The 15857-nt window shown below is 42.5% G+C and overlaps 1 protein-coding gene across 12 annotated transcripts in view; it reads left to right on the forward strand.

Moving 5' to 3' along the window:
- JAK1 (Janus kinase 1) overlaps nucleotides 1-15857 on the forward strand; it is a 246901-nt gene that overhangs the window by 167817 nt on the left and 63227 nt on the right. Inside the window, exon 1 of one of the 12 annotated variants that reach the window (XM_021093533.1) lies at nucleotides 9103-9121. The gene's annotated coding sequence lies outside the window, so the exon portion shown is untranslated. 12 annotated transcript variants of the gene reach the window in all.

A 15857-nucleotide genomic window follows, 5' to 3' on the forward strand; every position in this document is an offset into this window, starting at 1 on the left:
TTGGATCCCGCGTTGCTGTGGCTGTGCTGTAGGCTGGCAGCAACAGCTCTGATTAGACCCCTAGCCTGGGAACCTCATATGTTGTGGGTGCAGCCCTCAAAAGACAAAAGACAAAAAAAAAAAAATTATGTGTGTGTACTAAGTATGAATTGGACACAGCTGGCATCTGTTTTGGTGAACAGGTACCTGCTTGAGTTGTCAGATCTTAGTAAGCTGTTCGAACTCACCATCCTCTCACTCTTTGCTCCCTCTCTTCTCTATCATCTTCCCTTCACTGGAAACAAGGGAGGGTTTCCTGAAAAGTGGGCTCTCTTCTGGGAAGACTCTCTGGCCAGCTGCCAGTGTGTCATACAACTTATCCAATCACATGGTGGAAAGAGAAGACTTGCAAAAAGGTCAGAGATGAAAACAGGAAAATCAAGTGGGTTGAAGGGGAAGGAAGCAAGAAGGCTGAGGCACATAAAGGCTGAGGATCACTCGGGACGGAGCTGGGGAAGGGCGCCTCTGCTGTGTCCTCTGTGACTGCTCCTCTCTCTCTCTCTCTCTCTGCAGCATTTTCTTTGCGCCCAGCTGCTATTCTCAGAATTGCAAAGACTTTTCTCCAGCTGTTTGGGTTATTGAATAGTAGGGAAATGTAACTTTTCCCAGGCATTACTTTCCAGAACACCTGCTTAAGGTGGCATTGTAGAAAGACCGTGTTCTCACCCTCCCTTTTTTATGAGTACCTTTTTAGTTTGATCTGATTCAACTGAAAGTTAAAATTTTATTCCTGTGCTTGTGTCTATCCAATTTGAGGACATGTGTGTGCATGTGAGGCTGTGGGAAAGAGAGACTATAAATGTAAGTGATTTAATGAATGGGTGGATAAATGATGAATGAATATTTTTTTGGAAGGCATTGGCCTATTAACCCATCTTCCCAGAAATAAAGACTTTCTGAGACTGCTATTCTTAGATCACTTTATAGAATTTTGGAGGTGACAGAGACCGTAGAGATCATCTGACTCTTGACTAAGTATGTGTTCCATTAAAAAAGAAGTCAAAATAATTTTGCAAAAGCAGGAGACTCACTACCCTTCTTACCATATTGAAGGCTAAGTGTTCTTCAAACCAGTGGTTAATTGGTGAGGAAAGGGCAGGGAGGAGGGGCAGTATAGGGGTAGGGGATTAAGAGGTACAAACAGATATAAAATAAGCGATGAGGATATATTGTACAACACAAGAAATATACCGCTGTTTTAGAATAACTATAAATGGAGTATAATCTTTAAAAATTGTGAATCAGTATATTGTATACCAATTTATGTAATACTCTACAGCACATATATGTCAATAAAAAGTTTTTTTAAAGGCTGAGCATTTTGTTAAAAAGATTGTTTCACTAGTGTTTTCAATTTATTTATTTCACTATAATACCTCCTTTTTCCTTCTCCCCACTTTCTCAGCTATATGTATATGGAACAGTGATCATTGCACAGAAATACAAGGTTCTAGAAAATTTGGTTTGGGAATGCTGATTTAATCTAATCCTTACATTTATTTTGAGCTTGCCAATGAACTTTTCTAGGTCTTTGTCCACATTTATGAGTAAATTGTATGAATTAATTACTAATGTCACTCCTAGCTATGACATTTTGTGGTTCAGATTTATTAACCCAGCCAGTGTTTAAAAAGTTATATGTTTCTTGGAGTTCCTGTCATGGCACAGCAGAAACAAGCCTGACTAGGATCCTTGGGGGTGCAGGTTTGATGCCTGGCCTTGCTCAGTGGGTTAAGGATCTGGCATTGCTGTAGCCGTGGCATAGGCCGGCAGCTACAGTTCCTATTCTGCCTCTAGCCTGGGAACCTCCTAGACTGCGGGTACGGCCCTTAAAAAAAAAAAAGGCAGAAAATTATATGTTTCTATAAAGAATCTTGTCTTTCTTGTTTTCTCAGTATAACCAGAGCACCTGGTACAGTGCCTGGCACATAGTAGCATCTCAGTAAGTGTTATTGACCAAATACATAGTAGCTAATTTCAGAGCACTGGGCCACCTATGCCTTGAGGCTGTAGAAAAGAAAAGATCTTGTGTTCATGTCTTCTAAGAACTTGTGGTCAAGTTGGTGACTTTGCCAGGTCACCAACTTTTTTTCTTTTAATACATTTTTAATATGTTTACTTTAGCCTTTCTGATTTCAATCCAGTCAGTATAGGTTATTCATTCATTCATTTAGATGTAATTGATATATAACATTAATTTTAGGTATACAAAGTAACTTGATATGTTTATACTGTGAAATGATTAATACGGTATCAGTTTAGTTAATGTCCATCACCACACGTAGGTTTTTTTCTTTCCTTATAATGAGAACTTTTAAGATTTACTCTTGTAGTAACTTACACATACACAGTACAGTATTGTTAGCTATAGTCAGCATGCTGTACACTATGTCCCCAGGGCTTATTTATTTTGTAACTGGAAGTTTGTACCTTTTGACCCCTTTTACCCATTTTGCCCACCCTCTACCCCCAACCTCTGGCAAACGCTATTATTCTCAGGATCTATGAGTTCAGTTTTTATTTATTTGTTTTTTTTTAAGATTCTAAGTGTAAGTGAGATCATACAGTATGTCTCGCTCTGACTTATTTCACTTAGTGGAATGCCTTCAAGGTCCATCTGTATCATCGCAAATGGCAGAATTTCCTTCTATTTTATGGCTGAATAATATCCCATTGTGTGTGTATAGACACATTGTTTCCACGTCTTGGCTATTGTAAATAATATTGCAGTAAACAGGGGGTGCAGATAGCTTTTTGAGTTAGTGTTTTTGTTTCCTTCAGATGAATAGCTGAATCACATGGTAATTTGATTTTAATTTTTTGAAGAACCTCCCTACTGTTTTCCATAGTGGCTGCCCCAACATACATTTATATCAATACTGCATAAGAGTTCCCTTTTGTCCACATCCTTTCAAACACTTGTCATTCTTTTTTTTTGTTTTGTTTTGTTTTGTTTCAGGGTCACACCCGTGGCACATGGAAGTTCCAGGCTAGGGGTTGAACTGGAACTACAGCTGCCAGTCTACACCACAGCCATAGCACCTCGGGATCTGTGCCATGTCTGTGACCTACACCACAGCTCACAGCAATGCCAGATCCTTGAACCCTCGGAGTGAGGCCAGGGATCGAATCCACAACCTCATGGTTCCTAGTCAGATTCTTTTCCGCCATGCCGTGATAGGAACTCCTTCTTTTCTTTTCCCACTGCATGTGGCATGTGGAATTTCCTGGGCCAGGGGTTGAATCAGAGTTGCAGCTGTGGCCTATGCCACAGCTGTGGCCACACTGGATCCTTAACCTGCTGTGCCACTGTGGGAACTCCTTGATTTACATTTCTGATGATTAGTGATATTGAGTGTTTTTTTTTTTTTTTTTTTTTGCTTTTTATGGTCGTACCCACAGCATATGGAAGTTCCCAGGCTGGGGGTAGAATCAGAGCTGCAGCTGATGGCCTACACCACAGTCACAGCAACTCAGAGTCTGAGCCACAGCTGCGACCTACACCACTGCTCACAGCAACATCAGATCCTTAGCCCACTGAGCAAGGCTGGGGATTGAACCTGCATCCTCATGGATACTGGTCAGATTCGTTTTTCTGCTGAGCCATGACAGAAACTCCCTTGAGTGTTTTTTTTATGTACCTGTTGGCCATCTGTGTGTCTTCTTTGGAAAAATGTCTATTCAGATCTCTGCCCCCCCCCTTTTAAATTTGATTGTGAAGTTAGTTTTTTTTTTTTTTTTTTTTTTTGCTATTGAGTTATGAGTTCCATATGTGTGTGTGTGTGTATTTTTTTTTTCTTTTTTTGCTTTTTAGGGCCTCACTGCAGCATGTGGAGTTCCCAGGCTAGGGGTCTAATCAGAGCTGCAGCTGCCAGCCTTCACCGCAGCCACAGTAACGTGGGATCCGAGCCGCATCTGCCACCTACACCACAGCTCATGGCAATGCCAAATCCTTAACCCACTGAGTGAGGCCAGGGGTAGAACCCACAACCTCATGGTTCCAAGTCACATTCATTTCCACTGTGTCACAATGGGAGCTCCCCTTATATATTCTTCATATTAACCCCTTATCAGATATATCATTTGAAAATATTTTCTCTCATTCAGCAGGTTGACTTTTCATTCTGTTGATAGTTTCCTTTGCTGTGCAGAAGAAGCATTTTAGTTTGATATAGTTCCCCATGTTTATTTTTGCTTTGTTGCCTTTGCTTTTGGTGTCAAAAAAATCACCGCCATCCCAGTGTCAAGGAACTTACTGTCTGTGTTTTTGTCTAGGACTTTGATGGTTTCAGGTCTTATGTTTAGGTCTATAATCCATGTTGAGTTGATTTTTGTGTATGGTGTAAGATAGAGGTCCAGTTTCATTCCTTTGCATGTGACTGCACAGTTTTTCCCAACACCATTTATTGAAGTCTGTTTTATAAATGAATTGAGGCTCAGAGATTGAGCAGTGTGTCTAAATCATCTTATCTCCTGTATGAAAAGCCAGATTTAGGACCCAGGTGTGTGTCTTTAAACTTTGTGACTTAACTACCAGGTTTTCCACCCTCCCACTCAGTCCTTGTGTATTTAATTCTCCCATTCATGTTAGAAACTCACCTTCAATAGGTTCAGAGGCTGTTCACACTTCCAGAAGGGATTAGGAGAAAGGGACAAGGCCATATGCTAGCCTCTTGGAAAGAAGCTGTCACACAGCTTTGTTTATATCCAGCTGGCCAGAACTTACTCCCATGGTTTCATCATGCTTTAAAGGAGGCTGGCAGTTGTGGTCTTTATTGTGATCATCCATGTACACAGATAAAGAGAACTCTCGAGGAGGAGGAGGAAGGATAATGGCATACACCACCTGCCACCCCCTCTTGCCTGCAGAGTCTGCTGTCCATCCACTCCCATCTTCCAGCCGTCGGTTAGTATATCATCCCTTTCCCCTCTTTACCTTCACCTTTGTCCTTTTGACTCTCTTCTTCCCATCATCATTTAAATGTGTCAAGTCTGTCTTATCTTAACAGGATATTACACAACAAAAGAAAAAAAATCTATGAATAAAGATGCTGTGTATCCCCAGTATTCATGTTATATCCTTAGATCCTTGGACAGGGCATAGTGCATAGGAGTTTTTCATTAACTCTTCGTGGAGAGAGCACGTGAATGAGTGAAGGGTTGAAACATTGTCCTTTAGCTTTTATCAGCTGGTTGACAGGGACATGCTGCTCAGTTTTACCTCTGATGAAAATAGTTAGATTCATCTTACTGTTGAAGAGTACTAAAGAAACATTTATTGACTACTTTGGTTTGATCACGTCCTAACTACACTGATATTTGGCAGATAATGTACTCTCTCTGAGCCCCAGTTTCCTCATCTGAGGAGGTGAAGGCTCCACTGACCTCACAAGGTTGTTATCGTGATTAAATGGGAAAACTATGGTAAAGACTACATCACTGATAATACCGTTTTCACTTTTTATGGTGATTTTTTTTTTTTGGCCGCATCCTCAGCATGTGGAAGTTCCCAGGCCAGGGAGCAAACCCTCACCACAGCAGTGACTTGAGCCATGGCAGTAATAATGCTGTATTTTTAACCCACTAGGTCACCAGGGAACTCCTTTGAGATCAAGGAGTATTTTTGCTTCTATTTTATCTCTCGAAAATGATTTTTAAAAAGTAAGTGCCTTCATACCCTGAAATAATATTTAGCCATAAAGAGGAATGAAATACTAACACCTGCTACAGCGTGGGTGAACCTTGAAAACATTATTGTGTGAGGTGCAATAGGCCAGCTGCAAAGACTGCAGCATGGAGGTATAGTTGGGAAGAAAGGAGGGTGACAGCTAATGGGCATGAAGTTTCTTTTTGAGGTGATGAAAATGTTCTGGAATTAGATAGTGATAATGGTAGTACAACTTCATGAGGATACTAAAAGCCACTGAATTGTACACTTTAAAAAATAGCTTAAAAGATTTTAAATGCCTTCACAGAGCAATATAATTGTAAGAGAATGTTTTAAAATGGTGTCTGCAAATTTGGTCCACAGTTGATCATTGATTTTTTTTTTTTTTTTCTTTTAGCAGAAATCAACATTTGGTCCGTACTTACTATGACCCTGAGGGTTTTTTTCACTTGCTGGCCCAAATGAATTGATTTGATAATCTATATTAGACTTTATCATTTCACCTAGACACCTCCTAACACACGGAGAAATCTGAGGTGGCAGGGGGTGGGGGGAGATATAAAAACACAAAGTTAAATTGTTTTACAAAATTCAGAAAGGCCTAGAAGGGCGCATTTGATATTACGAAACAGTTTCTGAAGTGCAAACTGGTACACAGTATTCACATGGGTTAGGCGAGTACTTCTAGAGGGAGGTGGGGCTGGTCAGGGAAGGCGTCCTGGACAGGGAAATGTGGAAGCACATGGTCTTCCACGAGCATTTATTGAATATCCTCTGTACCCTTGGCACTGTTGTTGGGTTGTGGCATATTGTCAGTTAATAGCTTCAGTCCCTGACCTCAGGGCTCAAAGACAGCGGAGAAGACACAATTCTATAGACAGTCACCGAGCAGGATTATAAGTGCTTCTGTAAAGCCAAGCACAGGATGATCTGGATGCCTCACCTTGGCAGGTGGGTCAAGTCAGGGAAGCCTGGGGTGATGGCTGTGATTTCTGAGCTGTGAACTGGAGAATGAGTGGGGATGGCAAAGGCTTGGAGGGCAAGGGTGTCCTGCATTCCAGGACCTGCAAATAGTACATTGGAGTTTGGGGTACAAATGTTGAAAAGCCATGGGAGATTAGATCACAAGTAGCCTAAAAAGCCGTCTTTCCTAAGAGAGTAGAAAGTAAAGGAATTTAGAGAAAGCATGCGATTTTCAGATTGCAGTTTAGAAATAGGCTGCATTGTGGAGACTGGAATAGAGGCAGGTGAAAGTAAGGCAGGCACTTTTCAGGATACTGTTGCCCTGATTTGAGAGAAAAATCATATGCTGGAGACAAAGGAGTTAGAATGATTGGGACTTATTCCCAGTTGGATGTGTAAGCAGTCTGTTATGCCCAGGACCTATATCCACTGCACCATCGTCTCTTCCATGTTGGTCTGACCCCAGCCTACCTCCTTGGTCTTTGTTTTCTGCTTCTCTTTATGGATATGCTTGGGTGTGCTTCCTGTCTGCCAAATAGGCAGGCTGGTTTCCTTCCTGCTGCCTTTGGTCACACCTTTATCTTCACCTGGAATGAAGCGCTCTTCTCTTTACCTTTCTAAATCTCTGGCTTATGAAACCTTTGGAATCCTTCTGTGCATCAATGCTCTCTTTCTCCTCTGAAGTCATAGCACTTAATATCTCTGTTACTTATTAACAAATAATTACTTTTTGCCTTGTCACATCTCTTAATTGCTTTGGGTTGTTGATTACTCTTGAGCTGTTTCAGAAGTATAGTAGGCAAATTGATATTATTGATATAATGGCTTAGATTGTGCACTAGCAGTCAGTCTCCTGAACCCCTGGTCCCAGCCCTAACTCCTTATGTAACTTTAGTGAGTTACTCCCCCCCCCATTAGAATAGCACATAGTTGTAGTAGAATACTTGAAAACTCTTAAAAAGCGTGCAACATGAAGTTATCATGAATCCCATAGACACCTGAGGTAATCGTTTTTTTTTTTTTTTTTTTTTTTTTTGTCTTTTTTTTTTTAGGGCCACACCTATGACGTATGGAAGTTCCTAGGCTAGGGTTGAATCAGAGTTGCAGCTGCTGGCCTGTGCCACAGCCACAGCAATACTAGATCCAAGCTGCACCTGTGACCTATACCACAGATCCTTAACCTGCTGAGAGAGGCCAGAGATCAAACCTGCGTCCTCGTGGATATTAGTCAGATTCATTTCTGCTGCCCCACAAGGGAACTCTGAGATAAACACTTTAAATGGGTAATTTTTCTTGGGGTGTGCTCTCCATCTTCCACCTTATTTCTCTTTCTAGGATTATATCTGTGTCCGTGAAACATAGCTGGCTCATCCTATGCATGTAACCTGCTTTTTTTCATTAATATATTGTGGGGTTGCTGAATCAAAATGTTAGGATTTTTAAGTCCAAATCATCCTCAAGAAAAGTTGTACCAAAAAATTGAATAATCTCTGGGAAGTAGGGAGAGGAACGTTTGCTTTTCAGTGATAGATTTCTATATTGTTGAATGTATATTTTTTATTATCATGGGTCTAAATAATTTTTATAGTTTGAAGATGATAGTAATTTATAGTTCCAGCTAATGCAGGATTGTAGCTACAATTTAAAAATAACTACACTTTTAGATAAAAAAATAGCATTGTTATTCTAAATCAGACTGTTAGTGAAATTTGACCTTTTCACCATGATCACTTGTCATTTTTTCTTCAGTTGTTCCCATTTCCTTTGCCTCCTGATGACTTGGATTTGAGTCCCAGTTAATAAATACATATGACCTTTCATAAGTCACTTCGTCTTTCTAGGCTGTAGTTTGCTTATGATTAAAACTAAGGGGAATGATGCTTAAAGTTACTGTAAGGGTTAATGGAGAGCATGTATTGAAAGTGCTTTGTAAGCTTTAAAAAGTATATAATTGTATTTATTGACTTTATTGGTTTTGATTAGTTAATGGTTATGGATAGTAAAGCCGACTTTGCTTTTTTGCATTCATTTGGAGGAAGTCTAGAAAGGCAGAGTTTCCTTCATTAATACTTATTTTGTTGCGATGTGGGATCCGTGAGATGTGGCATCTGAGGACCTGGTTTGTGCTCCATTCCTGCTATTTATCAGCTGTGTGTACAGGTGTGATGCACTGGACAAACAGTTCTTTTGTCCGAGACAGAACTGTTCAGGGAATACCTGATTGGACACACACCAGAGAATTCCATAGGCTGAACAAACATTCATGTAAGCTCATAGAGACTGTTTACATGAATGATAGTACAAGGGAACCTGCTTATGCACCTTCCACTAATCGGATCCCCCCCCACCCCAATTCCACCCATCTCAGTTTCCTGAAATGAAATTTTGGTCAAAATTACGAGTGGAAAGCCTGAGAAAGTCTGATGTGTTCTTCTGACTCATCAAAGGCAGGTAAGTTTCCAATCAACATGATTTTTGTGAATTGTGTCATATATAGATCCCTGGAAACATGACTATCTTATGTCTATCAATTATCCAGGGCATTGCATCTGGATGAGAGGGAAGCAAGGCCACATAAACAACTCGAATGAGTAATAGGTGACCTCCTGACCTCCTATTTCTGACTCTGTGTTCCCTTTTATCCAAGGACAAGATGTTACAAAAATAATTCAGAGTGACTCCCCAGGGTAGCCCCATGAACTCCTCCCTGAGCCTGCATTGCAGCGGATGATGAATCAACAGCAGCAGAATGTTCATCCCCCCACTGCTGTTAGTAAATGTCCCAGCTGGCCTGGCTCTTGAGCCATGCGGACGAAAGCTTTGGGAAAGTTTTTTCTGACTCATTCACAGTGTAATTTGCAGAAGAAAACCTCTAGCTTCTCATTGTGTTTTTTAGGGAAAAATGTTGCTTCTTTGTGGCAGTTAACATGTGTATAGTAAGCTGAGGTTAGCGGATGGATCCCCCATGTGAATGTTGAAATTGGCTCTTACCAGTCGCAATATTGGGGGCTGTTTGCTCTTTTCACTTTTATTGTCCGGGGATGTTGGCCCTGGGGAGAGGGTGGGGGGCAGTGTCATCTACCCTGCCGGTGAATACATCAAGGACTAGTCGGTTCATTTAAAATACTTTAACAGAAGATATTCTTTTCCCCCGATGAATTTTATTTTATTTTATTTATTTTTTTTTTTTGTCTTTTTTTTTTTTGCTATTTCTTGGGCCACTCCCGCGGCATATGGAGGTTCCCAGGCTAGGGGTCCAATCGGAGCTGTAGCCACCGGCCTACGCCAGAGCCACAGCAACGTGAGATCCGAGCCGCGTCTGCAACCTACACCACAGCTCACCGCAACGCCGGATCGTTAACCCACTGAGCAAGGGCAGGGACCGAACCCGCGACCTCATGGTTCCTAGTTGGATTCGTTAACCACTGCGCCACGACGGGAACTCCCGCCCCGATGAATTTTAAATGTCCCATGCCTTCGCCCCTCATCTCCTATGTCTGAGTTCCCCCACCCCAGCCCAGCACATGGTCACACACGGGGACTTTCCTGCTTCTGAGGAATTCCTGTGAATGTGGGGATTGGAGTTCTGCTCTGGGGCTGTCTCCTCAAAGGAAAGTCCGCGCGCGTGAGCTAGGCCTTTGTGGTCGTCTGTAAACTGGTCTCAGCTCCCTCCCTTTCCTCACTTCCTTCTGTGGTACAAACCTCCTGTTCCGTCTCCAAGAGTTCCCCCTTTCCTTCATGTTTCCGTTATTTGGAATGTTCCTCTCGCTCAGCTCTTCCAATTTGTACCTTCCCCATTCCTAAAGGTCCAGTTTAAGGCCCACCTGCTTCATAAGGGTCATACTATTGTATAGCTACTGTGGGCCAGGTGTTTGATGTATGTGTGTAATTCTCCCAGCGTTTAAGACAATCCTATAAAAGAATTACTGCTGTCCTTCTTTGCAAATGACAAAAGAATCACACAAAGTTAAAAAGTGGCTTGATTCCAGCTGCTAAGTGGCAGGGCCAGTGTCTGGCTCGGGTCTTGACCAGAATGCTTACCTCTACCATGCTGGTTTTCCCTGAGTTCTTCTGGTTTGGATGAACTACCTCAGTCTCTACCTCAGTATGTTCTTCTCCGAGCCTGCTCTTTTGCCTTGCTTTTAGGTGTTTCTTGTGTTTGGCAATCAATCATGTATTATTACCTTGTTACCTTCTTGGGTTACTAACTCTTCTTTGATGATACAGCTTTTCTTGTATTCTTTTATTCCCACCAAGCTGTGCTTCATAGGCTTTTCATGATGAATTTTTGGTTGGTTGGTTGTTTTACTTAATGGATGCTGTCCAGGAGCAAGGGAGTTATTACTTCTAGTTATTATGCTTATGTTTTTCTTTTTACTCTAAGTACTCATTAACATCCTATCATAATATTTATCCCTGCAGTGCTTTTAGGAAATTATCCTCCCCTTCTCTCTTTCTGCATTTTTTTTTTTTTTTTTTGTTCCCTTGAAAGGAGAGGCCAAAAAGCTCCATGGCTGGAGTCTGTACCATTTCCCTCCTCCCCGCAAAAAATATTAGCAGGAAAATTGAATGAAGACCAGGCGTTGCCACTGAGTATTTTGGTGCAACACGTCGGGATGCTGGTTTCAGCTGTTGTCTATTAGGCAAGGGTTCTCTGATAAAAGAGCTATAGATGAAATACATTGCACTGTTTTACGTTCAGCTGAGGAAGGTATGTGCATTGAACATAAACAGTGAATTTATTTAATTAATTTATTTTTTTGGTCTTTTTTGTCTTATTAGGGCTGCACCCGTGGCATATGGGGGTTCCCAGGCTGGGGGTCTATTGGAGCTCTAGCCACTGGCCTACACCATAGCCACAGCAACACCAGATCCGAGCCGCGTCTGTGACCTACACCATAGCTCACGGCAACGCCAGATCCTTAACCCACCGAGTGACGCCAGGGATTGAACCCACAACGTCATGGTTGCTAGTCGGATTCGTTTCTGCTGCGCCATGACGGGACCTCCGATAAACAGTGATTTTAAAGTGAATTTTATTTTGCTAATCTTGTTGAGTCCTTTAAACTAGTATTTCTCAAACTGTGATTTATTATTCATTAGTGGGCTGTGAAATTGATTTTGTGGCTCTTTTTAGCATTTAAAACCTATTATTCGGTAGAAGAAAATAGCATGGGATAGAAAACAGAGTGAATTGCTTGTAGTAAGGATATTTTTCTGTGAAACTCATTTTTTGTCCTACTCACACATGCCGTACAATACTTTTCTTACCATAGCTTATGGTCAGAAAGGTTTGAACAGCTGTTGTAAAGCATGGCTATCAGCACAGATTCCCAGGATGTCAGAGAGTGGCGAGTACCTGAGACTCTCGGCTGGTGCCAGAGACAACCAGGCCAGATGGGGAGGAGCGGTGTTGGCCTGGTGATCAAGTCTGCTGCCGTGGTGAAGGCCAGTGGTTATTTATTGAGCAAATACAGACCACGGCAGAGCTGTGTCTGCGGTGCAGCCTTGGAGACTGTTGGCAGGCTATTTCAAGTCTAAACATAACCGATTACAGTGTCTTGGTTGAGGAGAGATGTAGGGGACCATGTAGGGAAATCTTTTCTTGAGATTTCCTTTTATTTTTCTCCCTACCTTACTTATATTTTGAGGCAAGAGCTGAGATCCTTTGGGGTAGAGGCTAGAGTAGACATGGCCATTTGATAGCAATGACACGAACTGACACTGTCGAGCATCTGCACCCCCTTCCTTTCTGGACGGATCTTCTGTCGTGGCTGTGGAAGCTGAAGGAGATACAGACACATGATGGAGGAAGACCTAGGTTCAGCCTCTTGGATTCCTCTGTTGCAGGACTCTGAATGGGGAGGGAATGGTGCAGATACATAGAAGTGGCTTGAGGTCATTTGCGGAAGCAGCAGAGTCAGGAGTCCAGTTGTAGTGAGAGCTGGTGACCAGTGGTGGCTGTGCTAGGATGATGTCCCTGTCAGACAGTTCCTGTGTTCTTACAGCTCTCCTGTAATTCAATTCCATCCGAAGACAGACAGAGCTGGTTTCTGTTGTTTGTGTCCGGAACCCTAAGTGGTTAAAGAATTATAGGGAACATGTTAGATGGGTTTCTGCCTGTAAAGAACTTAGTACTTAACAGAGAGGGAGTAAGGGAATGTGCCGTGATAATAAATTTGTAAAATTTTGTGTATTTGTAATACACAAATAAATCCCCTCCAAAGGGTGGAGGGGATTCAAGGTTGTTTCCTGCATATTCCTTTGAATTACAGTTACCTTCAAGGTTCATCAGATGGCATAGAGGTTCTGTGTCTTTGCATCATGACACTTGGGAAATACAAATTGATGAAGAATGAGTTGTGTTGGGGTACAGCATAATATGGCTTAAAAATTTGTAAGGTAAGTTTTGTTTGCTTTGTGACTTGTTTTTTTTAAATTTAAAGTTTTTTTTTTTTTTTTAAAGCATTGAGTATACTCACAGAAAACGGATTAACTAATGAACTGTTAGTTTTTTGAGTATGAGCCACTAAAAAACTTACTTTAGAGGAAGAGATTTAGAGAAATCTTGAATCTTCAAAGCAGCCCCGGAAAGTAGATACATTCTTAATCCCAGAAGAAACAAAACTGGTAGAGGTTGAGAAAGTTGTCTAAGGTCGCATAGACATTAGAGCTGGAATCTAAACCCAGGTTAGAGTGACTCCAGGCACAGGCTTCTAACTGCTTCTGTTTTGTAAGGAACCATGGAAGTCATCTAATATTTTTCTTATATAGGATTTGAACTCTTGAGAGCTTTAGAGGCTTTTTCAGTACCAAACAGGTCCTGGCAGAACTGGGCTGTAACCCAGGTCTCTTTGTGATGGGCAGTTTCTCTTACTGCCTACAGGCAGAAGCCGGTCCACGTGGGTGCACACACGCATGTGCACACACACGCGTGCACAACCCCCTCTTTGTCCTCAGTCCAGCCCTGCCTGTCTTTCTGTTCTGTCTGCCTTTTTCCTGCTTGATCCCTCCTCGTCTGCAGAGTCCTTCCTGCACCTCCATTCTCTCGATTTTCCTCCCTCCAGCTCTTTTCCAGAACAGCTGAACTTAAAAAATTTTTTTTAATTCCTCACGGCTGGGAGCAGAGTTTACTCTTCCCGATCACTTCCCAGCCCTCTCTTCTCGACTCCTGTAGTTCTTAACGCCTGTCGGTCAGCATCCCCTCCACGTCTGATTTCTTGAGCTGCTTCTGTTAATAGACGGAAGGTTTCGGTGGGCTCGGATTTTAAGCATGGTGCTTCTTTAGGGTCCCCAGTGCCTGCACCTTGCCCAAGGACGTGTGGCAAACTGAAAGGACAGTGAAGTTGGAGGCTGAGAAATGTCTCAGCCCAGACTCGCCACTCACTGGCCACTTGACCGTGGGAATGTTTGAAGTTGTGTCTTCTCATCTGTGAAAGGGGCTGTGAGGCTTGAATGTGGTTATAGATGTGAAAGCCGTTTTTAAGCTGTAAAGTGCCATAAAGTGCAAGGTTTTATTGTGATGGTGCAAGTGCTTACTGGGCATTTTAGTCGTGAACGATGGGAAAGCACAGAAGATGGAAACAAGCCTTCTCCCCACCTTCGGTGGTTGGAGTGTCCATTTCTGCTATCATATTTTGACCACTATATTCTGTGCTCTTTAATAACATTATGGATGTATTAGTGGTAAAAGAAGAAAATGGACAAAAAATAGCAAAGCGTCTTGATACCATGTGGCTTTTAGGAAAACGCGTATTGACTTTAATTAAGCAAAATACTGTATTTACTTTGCTCAGAAGCAGCCTCTCGGGGAGAGCAGGCTCGCTGGGAGCAGTGCAGAGAGCCCCAGCCCATCGAGTTGGCATTGATTGTTTGATCATCCCTAGAAGTTTATTGTAAATGAAGCAGCACTTACGGTTCTAGGGTATTCCTGGAATTGCTGTTATAGTTAGAAGTGAGTTATTCTGTGTGGCAGGAGAGGCATATAGAAAAGCCATAATTCTGACTTGCTGACAGGAAAAAAAAAAGTAGCAGATTTTGTATTTATGTTGTCTTTTTGGCCAGAATCCATCAGCTTTGCATAGAATTTTGTAATGTCCTCATCAGAACAGTTATTTGGGTCTTGGCAAAGCAGGGGCACTGAGAGCAACAGACGCAGTCACTTCCAAGGCTCTGGTGGGTGCAAAACTCCAGGTGATGAGACTGAAAGGGAAGCAGAGATACTACTCTCTGTGCAAAGCCTCAGGTGATGAGACGTGAGGGAGGCAAGATGCTCTCCCTGGTGTGTGTATTAGGCCTCAAGGAGCTTCCGTGTCCACTAGACACTGTGCTAGGACCACCAGAACTTCCCACTCCTTCCACCCCTGCTCTAGTATAGTGGTACCAGAGCAGTGCATTAGCTGTGGGCTGGAACGCATGCTGGGCCGGGTCACTTTAATGATTTTTTGAATAACAAACAGTTCTTTCAGTCTCGGGAGGGAGGGCCCGGAATGAGCTTGGTCTCCTACGTGGATGTTAGACTATGGAAAGTACCAAGGAGCCGGAGAAGACAGTGATGTTGGTGCTGGGAGTCACTTTAAAGCGGTTTATCCCTGTGTGGAAAGAGCCAGGTCTTTGGAATCAGTTGTGTGTTTGACATCTGGCACCCGCGCTGATTGACCTAACCTTTCCAGCTTTTTTGAGAATTAGGTGCAGGTGCCTAGCTCCGTGCAGGAGGTGTTGCAGGTGCTCAGGGTCTGTTGGAGTTCCCACTGCTTGGCTGAACTGTATTCCATCAAGCTGTAATCAGTTTAACAGAAATTACCACCAAAATAGGAGTGCTTACTTATTGCGTGCTGCCCTCTGTGTTAGACACTTTCTATACCTTAACGAATGTAACTCTTAACAGCTCTAGGAGACAAATGCTATTTTTTATCCCCCCCCACCCCAACTGAGAACACTGAGGTTTGGGGATGTTAAATAACCTGCCTCAGGTTGCAATAGCTAGTCAGCGGGGGGGCAGGCAGGATTCACACCCAGATCCTTCTGACTCCAGATCATGCTCTTAACTGCTCTGCTGTGTCACCTGAGACTTATGAGATGGAACTTTGATTTATGACTAGGCTTTTGCTCAGAATCCCCATTAATTCTTTGTTCTTCTAAGTAAGGTGTCAGCCCACTTCAGCCCTTTGCCATAAAGCCTGCATTA

This window comes from Sus scrofa, chromosome 6 (assembly GCF_000003025.6).
Source record: "Sus scrofa isolate TJ Tabasco breed Duroc chromosome 6, Sscrofa11.1, whole genome shotgun sequence".
NCBI lineage: Eukaryota > Metazoa > Chordata > Mammalia > Artiodactyla > Suidae > Sus > Sus scrofa.